The following is a 14,326-nucleotide window of genomic DNA, read 5'->3' as shown; positions in this document are numbered from 1 at the left end:
TTTTTCATCGCTAACATAACCTCCTTTAGGCTTTGACCCCGTGGCAACCATGTAGCTCTAATTGTTTAGAGGAATTAAATGAATTCATCAAGCTGACTCAAGAGATTAGATGTCAAAGAATATGAAGTGTGAACTTCATCCAATTTATCAATGATTTTATTTGAAATCCTTAAAATATAATTTTTCCTAATTTCAAAATAATTGCTTGTAGCTTCATCTTTGACCCTTTGCATTTCTTTATTCATTTTCTCAAGATCCTCGAGTCTAATCCCTCCAGAAGAATCAACTAATATCTTCTTTATCTACTCTTTCAATGCAATGTTCTCAATAAATAATTCATTGTATTTTTCATTTAAGGCAACATGCATATCCTTTAGCTTTACATGCTTTTGCTCCAAATCCTCTACTGCAACTTGAACAACCTGAACTGCATGTTTGAAAATTTCCACAACCTCAGAAGCAATAGTATCTTCAAGGGTCCTCACAATAGCATCCCATGTTTTGTGTTGTACCCCCTGAAAAACTATGGGATTTTGAGTGTTAGAGGCCTTGGAGCACACAACAAAATCTTTTGAGCTTATGTTGACCCCAGATCCATGTTCTCCAAACTCTTTTGCAAAATTGGGATCCTTCTTCTGCATGCTCTGATCCAACAAGAATATGCTTTCAAAATTCCAACATGGGACAAGGAGAATTTTGTTGTTCATCACCATCTCTCTCCCCTCTCGAGGAGTGCAACTAAAGTTTCTCTTGTCAAAATTGTTGATTTCTTCATCACACATATTCTTCAATTTTTCTCTCAGCCAAAATGATCTAAATTTAGTGGAATTAACAAAATTGTCATCCGCCATAAAATTCTTTGAAACAACAATCCTTTCATCATTAGATTCTTCTATAGGGATTGTATTTGGGATGATAGCCCTATCCAAATCATTGAGAAATTCAGCATTTGCATCATCCTGGAATGTCTCCCTTAGAGGAGAAGGTGGTGGCACTGAAGTATCAAAATCCTCTTAGATATCCACAAAATTAGATATCTTGGTTTTCCCTTTTTCAATCTACCTAACCTGCCTGGATGTCACCCCGTTATCCTTATGTATCCCCCCTTTATAGGACTTTATTGGAAACCAATAACACTGAGAGGGGGGGGTGAGTCAGTGTTATACCAGAATATAATATTTTAGCTTTAACAAAACATTCATGGACCAACCGATATACCAGTATAAATAGAATTGAAAGAAGTAATGCAACTAATAAGCCAAACACATAAATGAGAACCATAACACATAGATTTATGCATGGAAAATCTCAATGAGGAAAAACCATGTTGGGACTTGTGACCCACAATATCAATCCACTGGTCATATGAAGAGATATTACAATATATGATGGGCCTGCACCTGCAGGAAGGCTTACAACCTAGAGCACACTACTCATCACAAAAGGAGCCTCACTGACTACATAAAATTCTAGACAACAATCTAGAGAAGTGTGAACTATTAAGATAGCATCTACTATGCCAAAATACAGTTCTGGTTTAATCTTTGTCTGCTCCAATTGAAACCCTAAACCTTTGTACCAGAATAACCCTTACAATGAATTCCTCACATACATATTCTTTCTAATACATTTCACATTACATTGCATCCATATATCCATCCTATCATTATTCTCTTATTTTTAAAATGATCTAATCAATCTGCCCTATACACCCTAAACAAATTTATGCCTTATGTCAGCTAACAAAGATATATAAAATATCAGATTATATGTGAGCCATCTAACAAAAATGAATAAACCTTTAAATAAGTTGTCGATACCAAATCCAAGATAAGTTGGCCTCCAATACTGATGACCTTTACTATACCATGTCAGCCTAGATTGTCGATGACCAAAGAAATCTTTTATCCTGTTGTTGCTAGTGTAGAATTTGTGAAGTGCCTATCGGTACAACATATGAAGTCAGAACCCAAAATTATGTTGCCATCAATGACAACATAGTGAAACCTAACCAATAGAGTGTCAATTGTCAACAATCTCCCCCTTTGGCATTGATGGCAACACTCATGTGAAAAATTGTTCATGGTTTCATCTGTTGATTTCATTCTGCCTTGCCTCCCTTGAGCTGAATATACAAAATTCTCCATATCTCCAAAATTCCAAAAACTTTGTAACTCCCCCTAATGTATGCAACCCTTTTATCCTTTTTCACATCTATACTACTCTCCCTTTGACATCAATGCCCAAAAAAAATATGTCAAAGTATAATAATTGTATAGTGAATACCTCCAAAAATGTCCTACCGGAGCTTGATCAGTTTCAAGATTTCCAGATAAGCTTTCTCCAGTAACTCCACAGAACTATCCCAACTGGTTTTGAACATGTCAGAGATAGATACAAGTCCACTCAGTAAATATGCAAAATATTATTTCTCATTTACCTCTACTGATGTGGGATTTCTTAACATATCTATGCATTCCTTCTTATGTACATAGAGTGAATCTAGTCTTGGACTTGCCAAACCTCTAAGACTTCTATCTCTCTGAATAATCTTATCTCTTTCTTTTTCAAGAGTAGAAATTTGTTTCTCCAAAGTCAAAATTTCTCCATCAATTGATGTTGTCAGTGAAATTAGTCCATCAAAAGAGTTAGCACTATTAGCAATTTTCTCTTGTAACTCTTTTATCTTTTTATCTATATTAGTTGTATCTCAGTATTCCAACATACATTGTATATGGTAGTATACTATTTCAAAGAATTTTCAATTTGAATTAACTTCTCCTCAATCTTTGTCTTCTCTCTCTCAATGATTTGATCAAAAGCAGCTCTCTTAGCCTAAATGAATCTTTCAAGTGCTAGCTGGTTAGAGATATGTTGTAAGGATTGAAAGTCTTTTGATATGTGCTCAGTTATTACCTTAAGCTTGCCAGAAGGGCTCACTACATTTTCAATCTTACACTCTAGGACCAATCAGTGTAGAACAGTGATGGATTGATCTATAATCCCCTTGTCTGTGGTTCCCTACTTTATTAGTTTCTGAGCAACCATCATCATCAGTTCTGTGGGACTCATCTCTGTGATGGTTTTCTTTTCCACTGGAGAAGTGTCAATTGTCAATAATGATGTGCCAGCAATTGGTTCCCTACCAGATTCCTCTATTTTCTCTAATGATTTATCCTTTATTACTTCCTCACTTGCATTGGTGGCTTCACCACTTGGTGCAGTCTGTGCAACTACCAGTTCTTCTCTAGGAACAGTATCCTCAACCTATAAATTAGTATTCAGAGGATAATTGTCCTTAATGTTAGTATCCTATACAATGTTCTCTAAATTAACTAGTATTTCAGTATTTGTTTGTACATTTGTGTTTACCTGTGTCTGAATTTCCACTATCTTAATATTCTTTAAAACTGAGGGTGGACTACCCATGATCCCTTTACCTTTCCCTATAGTTGGTATATCTATAGTATCTGGTTTTATCTTTGGTGAAGTAAAGAATCCTCTATGTTCTCCCAAAAATTTGATCCAATCCTTCTATGTTTCCTTTATTATCTCATTCATCCTTCCTAACATCAGGCTAGTTATTCTATGTTTTCTATTGAAAACCTTTCTGTTGGTAGCCTCAATTGTCTTTTCCATCTCATCTGGAGTTATAGAAACACAGATAGCTGAAAGTTCTTTCATTTTAATGTGCTTGTCCTCTTGCATAGAAGATAACCTTCTACCATCTAACATGTTATATAACTCTGTCAGTATTTGATTTTCTATCTCTATTAATGCTTTCTTATAAATATCCAAATACAATAGAATTGCTTCCTCTACCTCTCTTTGTTCATCAACTTCTAATGCATCATAATAAGACTTAACATTTTTCAGCATCCCATCCTTACTAATTTCATCAAAAATTTCAGCACAAGTCATAGGTGGTATAATAGTCACATTAGTAGTCTCTAGTGCCAAATAAATGTCACTCTTCTTCCTCCTTCTAGCTATACCAGATGCAGTTGTTGATGTAGCCTTGGTTGCTTTCTTTTGTTTTGGTAACTTGATGGTGACCTTCCTAACTAATTGTTTCTTTTCTTCCACTTTAGGATCTTTCGGTTTCTTCCTCACAACCCTTTTGAAAGCTAATGGTGTGTTTTCTTCATACTCAAAATCTACAGTCATAGGTTCAATGTGAACTACCAAATCCTTCCTCTTTCTTCCTTTCTCTAGGACAACATCAATGAGTGCCTTAGTGTCCTCAGAAACCTTTTGTACAAACTTACTTTCCTTTCCTTCTTATTTTTCCCTTTTCTTCTGGTTGAACTTTGTTTCAACCTTAAGTCTTTTTTTGTGCAATTCCACAGGGTTTCTCTGCCTTAGCTATTTTTGCATCAATTAGCATTTTCGCATAGACATCAAGAATATGTGAATCTACCTCATATACCATTTCCTCTATCCAAATATTTTGAGGCTTGACTGCCTCCGTGAGAATCACATCCTTCTTGACCATAAAACAAATGTCGATAGAGTATTTCTCTACTATTTGCTCAGGTATTCTAATCCTAGACCTCATAGATTTTTGAAAAGCCTTAAAGTAACCCCATATCTTATCATCTCTCAGACTTGCCAATGCAAGAATTGATTTCTTTAGCTGCCTTCCTATCAGAATGTCAAAAGCCCATTGCTTCCTACCAGAACTGGGTATATCATTCAACAAGTATAGCATTAAGAAGACTAACAAATTCCCATACCGGAAGGTTCCCTTCTTCTCACCTTTAATATTTCCTAAGTTGATCAATAACTTTTCAAGCATCTAGCCACAAAGACCTAACTTGATATTATCCCTCATCATCTTATATGTAGCCAAAATACATGAACTTGAAACAAAATTTAATCAGTTAGACTGAGTTACCTTGTAGCCTATAACAATGCTTCCAAATTTGATGTCAGTGTCGGTGATAGTGCTCACCTTCATTGATCTCTTGTCTAATGTAGTACCAATGATCTTCCTCATAAAGTCATTTGATACATTCTTATCTAGATGTTGCCCTATCAATGGCAAACCTGTGATTTCCCGGATGACTTCCTTAGTGATTTTATAGGGTTTGTCCAGCCATATGAATTCCCCATGTACTCTACTTAGTACATATCTGACTATTTCATCCTTGAACTCCAGAATATCCAAAATATCTATGAACCCTAGATCTTCGATGTGTTGATATGTTGGTTTGATCTTACCAGATTCTCCCATGAGTTCATTCATATACATCCCTTTGATCTCTGAAGTGCCTAATTTCTCCATATGACAATGAATGTATGCCCTAATATCCTCTACATACACCACTCCCTCTGGGATGCGAGAAAACACTTCAACTAAATATTCCTTAGTATCCACATGTGGATACCATTTGAAAATTGGCCCGGGGTAGTCCTGAAGGAGATTCCATAGTAAAAATTACAAAACTTGAAAGCTTCTGGGTCAGGTATGAAAATATCTACTACAGTTGGGTTTGCAACAAAAATAGGAACAGAAGATGATCCCACTTCCATGATTCAAGAAAAATACCTTTAGATCGCTCAAGAAGAAATCTAATCGCACTAAGTTGTTCTAAATCACTCTGAAATCGCTCTGAATGCTGGGTGAATAACAATGAAGTGTTTTCAACCTTTTATCCTTTGAGAGAAAAACCCTAATCTTCCATTGACATAAATGGTTGTCAGTGAAAGATACCAGATCTCACTCTGAATATATACATGCCAAATAATCCTCTCCAATATATGGAACATCTTCCAGAATATACTCCAGGGGCATATGCATCGTCTTCCATGAAATTTTCCTACCCCTAAGGCATCTTCCTTAGCTACCGGATGAGCTCACTACCGGTCTAGGAGCAGCCTCTTCTGCCAAATAGGTAACTAGGACATTCCCATCTGATGATTTCTCTTAAGTATTCCTCACCCATCTCTGAGTATGATCATGTCACATTTCACTAACCTTCTCTTTTCCTTTTTCATTTGATCCTCCATTTCCAACCGATGGATTTCTTCTTTTACAGAACTTAACAATATGTCCAATGTCATTATATGCATAACATGTAACATTGTTCTTCTGAATTCCCTTGCTAAAACCGATGAAATTGCTTGACCTACACTAATTAGCCATATGTCTAAATTTTCCACAAGCATGGCATTTTATATTCATTCTGCAATCTTTTGTCTTATGACCAATTTTTATTGCATTTAGAACATTTACCAGGAGCAGAATCTCGGTTCTGATTTACTTTGTTTCTACATTGCCTAGCCATGTGACCATATCTATTGCAAACAAAACATCAACCATTGAATTTATAAGAATTTAATTGCCTTATGGTTTTGATCTTCATTAGCAATACCAGAACTTTGTCCTTTCTCAAATCCAAGTCCACTGGAATCTCCAATCTTCCTTGGTATTAGGTCCCAGATACAACTGAGAGGGGGGTGAATCAGTTGTCCAATAAATTCAAACCAAAATTAACTTAACCAAAACATAATGCTTAATGCTGGTAAACCAAACTTTATGTTGGTAGACAGTTTTATCATTTAATTGTAGTACCAGTGAAGATTAATGCATGAAAAAGAAAGACAATAACATCCACAACACATAACACAGAGATTTGTACGTGGAAACCTTGTAAGGGGAAAAAAATGATAGGAAACCTTACCCACAATCAAATGATACTACTACAGATAGTATGTGTGTACAATATGGAGTCTGCACATGTAGAAAGGCCAATTGCCTAGAGCTCACTACTCAATCACAAAATGGAAGTCACACTTACTACAATTGGATGGTTAAATCCAATGATTATGTATTGCTCAAAATAGCATCTTCATATGCTAGATTCAATACTGGTTAAGATTTGATATGCCTTCTTCAAACCTTCCTTCAATCTTCAAATGATGTCTATGTGTGTAGCTCTACTTATTTTCACATATACATTATTCACACTTACTTACATTCCCATATCAATCTCACAAATGAGATCTTACCTATATACCGAAGCCTAAGACCAAATGTGTAGGTCAGCTTACAAATAATATTACAATAAAATCAATTACAAATAAATCAATATGTGATGCATCATGTTAGCTCAATGCATTTACAATAATAACAAATCATCTCCATAATGTGTCATGCTGATCTGGAATAGATATGCTTGCCGGTACATAACATGGACCTATTTGTCAGTAACAACAAATATGTAAAACCGATTAGATCAATAACCAAATCACTGAAACCAGGTGATCAAATCATGTCTTCAACATAACCAGGTAGTATCCAAGTCATTCCAAGTGTCGGTGAGCAATATAACCTGCCGGTGGACCAAATACCGGTGACTGTGCATAAGTCACTGACATGTCGGTGGACAAAACCAAAGATCTCCAAGTGCTGATAAGTGTTGACAAGTGTTAACAAGTGTTGACAAGTGTTGACATCAATGTAAAAACCATATGAACATATCAAAAATACCAACAATCTCCCCCTTTGGCATTGATGGCAACACAAGATGGAAAAACCATCAAAGTGCCAAAACAAAAATGCCAAAAACCAAAAACCAACAAGCTCCTAAAGAGATTATTAACCAGAAATCAAAATACATAATGTCTCTCCCCCTAGGAATAATCTCTCCCAAAAGATAATGTGTTTTTCCATAATATCTCTCCCCCTTTGACATCAAATTCCAAAGAAATACAAAAACCAAATTTAAATACAAAATACCAACTACTCCCTCTAAGAAGTAGCTCTCCTCATCAAAGCTGGAAAGAAAAAAAAATTCTTTGTTAATTATGTCAGTTGATGACAAACATCAACTGTCTAAGTCTCTACCAATGGGGGTAGAACTCCAAGCTTCTCTCTGAGATATTCAAAAGTCTCCCTAGGCAAAGACTTAGTAAAAATATCTGCAACCTTCTCTTTAGTATTCACATAAACCAATTTCATTTCTTTTGCTTCAACATTCTCTTTCACAAAATTGAATTTGATAGAAACATGTTTAGTTTTTGAGTGAAATACTAGATTCTTAGATATATCAATTGCTGCCATATTATCACAGTAAATAGTTATAGGTTCCTTGCATTTTACCTTTATGTCCTTCAGCATTTGTTTAATCCATAATACCTGTGTACAATTAGTTGCTGCTGCAACATATTCTGATTCTGCTATTGATAGTGATGTACAACTTTGTTTCTTGCTCAACCATGAAATTAGTCTGCTACCAATAAAAAATGCTTCGTTGGTGGTGCTTTTTCTGTCATCTACATCTCCTACCCAATTAGCATCTGTGTATGCACATAAATCAAAATTTTCATCTCTAGGATACCATAAACCAAGATTTGTAGTGCCTTGTAGGTATCAAAAAATCCTTTTTATTGCCGATTCATGATTTTCTTTAGGATTACTCTGAAATATTGAGACAATACATACTACATTCATAATATCAGGTCTTGTTTGTGTCAAATACTATAAACCTCCTATCATAGACTTATATCTAGTCGAATTGGCAGGTGTTGATTCATCCTTCAAAGATAGTTTATCAGTTGTAGTCATAGGTGTACTTATCGGTTTAGAGTTTTCCATGCCAAATTTCTTTAGTAATTCCTTCAAGTAATTAGATTGACATAAGAATATACCTTTATTAGTATGTGAAATTTGCAATCCTAAAAAGAATTTTATCTCCCCAATCATAGACATTTCAAATTCTTGCTGCATTTTATTAGAAAATTCTACACAATCCATCTTCTCCTCCAAAGATTATATCATCAACAAAAACTTCAATAACCAAGATGTCATCATTAGTCACTTTGTAGTATAGATTGTTGTCAATATTACCTTTAGTGTATCCAAGCTTCAAAAGATATTTTTCCAGACTAGCATACCAAGCTCTAGGAGATTGCTTTAGTCCATATAAAGCTTTCCTTAACCTGCAAACCATATCTTTGTCACCTGTTAAAGAAAATCCATCAGGTTGTTCAATGTAAACTTCTTCTTCAAGATCTCCATTCAAAAATTCATATTTAACATCCATTTGATATACTTAATAGTTTTTGTGAGCTACAAAAGCTAATAATAGTCCGACTGCCTCAATTCTAGCTACCGGTGCAAAGGTTTCATTGTAATCAACTCCTTCTTTCTATGAATATCCCTTACACACTAATCTTTCTTTGTTTCTAATTACCTTGCCATCTTCATTAAGTTTATTTCTGAAAGACCATTTAGTTCCAATTATATTTTTGTCTTTAAGTCGGGGAACTAATGACCAAGTGTTATTCCTTTCAATTTGTTCCAATTCATCTTCCATAGCTTTGATCCAATATTTATCTTCATATGCCTAATTAATAGTTGTAGGTTCAATTTGAGAAATAAGACATACCTCTTCATTTTCCAATCTTCCTCTAGTCATAACTCCTTGATATTTATTTCCAATTATCTGATCTTCAGAGTGATTCAATCTTACATACTGGGGTGTTTTTACTTGTTGTTCTTCAGTGACTGTTGAATCCTCAGATGATGCCAGTGTAACTGGATCAACATTTTGTACTAGTGTACTCATAGTAGGTTCATTTGTACCTTGAATTTCCTATAAACTATTCATCAATCTTCACATTTGCACTTTCAACAATTTTCTGCAATCTCTTGTTAAAACATCTATATGCCTTGCTCTTAGATGAATAACCAAGAAATATTCCTTCATGACTTCTAGGATCAAATTTGCCAATATACTCATCTCTTCTAATATAGCATTTACATCCAAATATTTTGAAATATTTAAGAGTAGGAGTATTACCCAATCATAGTTCATGAGGGGTCTTACTGGTTTCACCTTTGATGTGAACTCTGTTGAATGTATAAACTATTGTATTGATTGCTTCTCTCCAATATATATGAGGTAGATTTTCTTTTGATATCATGCTGCTAGCTGTATCCAAAATAGTTTTGTTTTTCCTTTCCACAACTCCATTCTGCTGGGGTGTCTGGGGTGCTGATAACTATCTTCTAGTCCCATTTACTTCACAGAATGTATTAAATTCCTTAGATGTGAATTCACCTCCTTGATCTGATCTTAAACATTTGATTTTCTTACCAGTTTCATTCTCTACCATCACCTTGAATAGTTTGAATTTCACGAATGCTTCAAATTTCTCCCTGAGAAAAGTAACCCAACACATTCTAGAATAGTCATCAATGATTAGCATGAAATACCTATCTCCTTGTATACTTCTAGTTCTTTTTGAACCACATAAATTAGTATGAATTAAATCAATAACATTGTTATATTTCTTTGGAATACTCTTGAAAGCTTCTCTAACTTGTTTTCCAAATTAACATTCCTTACATACTAGATTGTGAGGTTTAAAAATCTTAGGTAAATCTCTTACTACCTTAGTTGTATTGATTTTCACAATGCAATCAAAATTTACATGAAAAAGTCTCTTATGCCATAACTAGCTTTCATCAATATGTGCAATCAAACATGCTTTCTCATTGTTATTCAAATGAAAGATATTACCTCTAGTCTGATTACCGGTTGCAATTTCTAAACCAGTTCTGTTTAAGATTTTGCATTTACCATTCTTGAATTGTAATTGAAATGCTTTCTCAACTAATTGAAGAACACTCAAAAGATTAAGCTTCAAACCTTCAACATAGTAAACATTATCAGTATTGTGCTTACCATCAAAAGATATAGTTCCTTTTCCTTTGATCATACAAGCTTTATCATCTCCAAATTTCACTAGACCTCCATTGTAATCCTGAAAGGTTAAGAATTTACTCTTATCACCAGTCATGTGATGTGAACATCCAAAATCAATAATCCATTCATCCTTATCTTCAATTTTAGCTACTAGGGCCTACTCTACTAGTTGAACAGTAGGTGTTGATTGATCTTCTGTTATAGCAACAAAATCCCATCCATTGTTTGTTGGATCCTCATCAGAATCATCAGTAACTCCTTCAACAACATAGTAACAAGATTTGTCTCTATTCTTCTTAAACTTTATCTCTGATAATCAGGGTTAGGCTTATATGTTCTTTTAGCTTCTTCTCTTAATCTCGCATGTCTATCAGGACACCTAGAAGCTATATGACTAATTTTATTGTAGTTGAAACATTTAAATGGTGCTTTACCTTCATACTTACTTCCAACTAGACCTTTAGGCATTTTCCTTGCATAAAAGGATTTCCAATCATATTTATCAAATGATGATGATGATGTTGTAGATGACTATGATGCCTTAAAAGCTACATCTATCTTAATAGTAGCAACAGGACCAAATTCCTCAAGTTCAAAAGCTAAAAGTTTTCCAACCAAAGTGTCTCTAGATACTAATGTATTAGGCATTGATCTCAATTCATTTATAATAGTAACTTTCATTTTATATTCTATTGGCAAAGCTCTTACAACTTTAGAAACAATCTCATCTTCACTTAAGATTCCTCCACAATATTGTATACCCAAAAAAATTTCATTTACTCTTTCCATAAAAGCAGAAATTCTTTCATCTTCTTCCATTTTCAGATTTTCATACCTAAACCAGAAGCATTCAAGTTTTGCAATTTTGACTATGGTATCACCTTCATTCAATGTTTCCAATTTGTCCCAAATAGATTTAGCAATAGATCTATCTGATAATCCCATGATTTGTTGATCTGACAATGCACTCAAAAGTGCTTCTCTTGCTTTGCAATCATTTTCCTCATCTTTAGCCAAGGTTGGTGGATTAGGTTGACCTTGAGTAGGAGGAGTATAACCATTCTATGTAACATCCCATATGTCCTTTCTAATGCAATTCAAATGTGTCTTCATCTCGATCTTCCATATGCCATAGTTGGTTCCATCAAGTTTAGGACTGTCCTTCCTGTAATAGTTAGAAGACATTGGATCTCCTCAAGCTATTAAACTTCTGCAAAAAGAGGACTAGGCTCTGATACCAATTGTTAGATCCTAGAGAAAATTGAGAGGGGGGGTTGAATCATCTATCCAATAAATTCAAACCAAAATTAACTTAATCAAAACTTAATGCTTAATGTCGGTAAACCAAACTTTATGGCTGTAGACAATTTTATCAGTTAATTGTAGTACTGGTAAAGATTAATGCATAAAATAGAAAGACAATAACATCCACAACACATATCATAGATATTTGTACGTGGAAACCCTATAAGGGAAAAAACCACTGTGGGAAACCTTACCCACAATCAAATGATACTACTATAGATAGTATGTGTGTACAATATGGATTCTGCTCATGCAGAAAGGCCAGTTGCCTAAAGGTCACTACTCAATCAAAAAATGGGAGTCACACTAACTACAATTGGATGGTTAAACCTAGTGATTATGTACTTCTCAAAATAGCATCTTCATATGCTGGATTCTATACCGATTAAGCTCTGATGTACCTTCTTCAAACCTTCCTTCAATCTTCAAATGATGTATGCATGTGTAGCTCTACTTATTTTTGCATATACCTTATTCGCACTTACTTACATTCCCATATCAATCTCACAAATGAGATCTTACTTATCTACCAAAGCCTAAGACCAAATGTGTAGGTCGGCTTACAAATAATATTACAATAAAATCAATTACAAATAAATCAATATGCAATGCATCATGTCGGCTCAATGCATTTACAATAATAACAAATCATGTCCATAATGTGTCGTGCTGATCTGGAATAGATATGCTTGTCGGTGCATAACATGGACCTATTTGCCAATAACATCAAATATGCAACCCTGATTAGATCAATAACCAAATTTCCAAAACCAAGTTATCAAATCATGTCTTCAACATAACCAGGTAGTCTCCAAGTCATTACAAGTGTCGGTGAACAATATAACCTACCAGTGAACCAAATACCGGTGACTGTACATAAGTCACTGATATGCCGGTAGATAAAACCAAAGATCTCCAAGTGTTGATAAGTGTTGACAAGTGTTAACTATTAGGATTCCCACAGATACTGAGTGGGGGGGTGAATCAGTATCTAACTAGTTATAAGATTTTCTTAACTTAAAACATGTAGAGCATATTAATACTGTGTACTGGTAAATAGAAAGTAATGCAATTGACAGAGACAAAAGCAACCACATGAAAAACACACCATAACACAATATTTTAACAAGGAAACCCGGTGTGGGAATAACCTCAGTGGGATTTGTGACCCACAATATTTGCTTACTAGCCAATAAAGAATATTACTACTACAAGAGGGGCCTGCACATGCAGGAAGGCCTAGTGCTTAGAGCTCACTGCTCAAATACAAAATGGGAAGTCTCACTGACTTACAAAATGGATTATATAAATCCAGTGTCTTGTACTGCTTCAAAATAGCATCTATAATGCCAGATCTAGTACTAGTTTCTGCTCTGCTTCTTACATAAACCCTTAACCTATATTTCACATAATAGGTCTGCCTTATTTCACCTAATTACATTCCTCTATCTCTCCTAAAATGTTTTACAATGATCTCTCTTATATAAGAGTAATTTTACAACTTTCCAAGTCGGCTTACAATGATTTTACAATAATAAACAAAATATATTAACAACAAAATTCTTGTCGGCTTCTGTGTTCGTATGCTTCCTTTCACTGCCAGTGTTGGTGGTCTGTGTGCCGGTATAGAATCTAACTTTGCTGGTGTCGGTGGATTGCCTTGCCGGTGTCATAGGATTGTAAGGTTGCCATCAATGAAAAAACCTTCAATCACCTACAATGTCTCATTGGAGTGTACATATGCCAACATTAACAAGTGTTGACAAGTGTTGACATCAATGACAAAACCATATCAACATATCCAAAATACCAACACCCTGTCTCTTCAATAAATCATCAAGTTGTGCTGAGCTGATCTTGAATTTTTCTCTGTACTCACTTGCAACAGTTAAATCATCTCTTAGTATTGTAATTTTTCTCTCAATCTCTTTCTCATTGCTCTGGGATTGTACTAAATCAGTTCTCAATATATCATTTTCATGAACCAGCCTACCACATTCTTCAAACTTGTTCTTCAGGGATACAACAAGATTTTATTCCTTTTTCTTTTTGTCCTCAATCTCCTTAGACATCCTCATAGTCATATCTTGCATTTTATTCTTCATAACCATGTTCTCTTGACTCAATTTTTGATAGTGTTCCTTAAGTGCATTTTTCTCTTCATCATCTTGGTTTTTAAAAATTTCCTTTCTCCTAGCTTGAATAGATGATAGTCTCTCTTGTAGGACAAGAATGAATTCCTTTAGCAAAATTCAACTCATATTGTAGCTTTAAGTTATTCAATCTTTCAACATCATAATCTT

Source organism: Cryptomeria japonica, chromosome 3 (genome assembly GCF_030272615.1).
Source record: "Cryptomeria japonica chromosome 3, Sugi_1.0, whole genome shotgun sequence".
Classification (NCBI taxonomy): domain Eukaryota; kingdom Viridiplantae; phylum Streptophyta; class Pinopsida; order Cupressales; family Cupressaceae; genus Cryptomeria; species Cryptomeria japonica.
The sequence above is the reverse complement of the archived record's forward strand: the minus strand, read 5'-3'. Positions refer to the sequence as shown.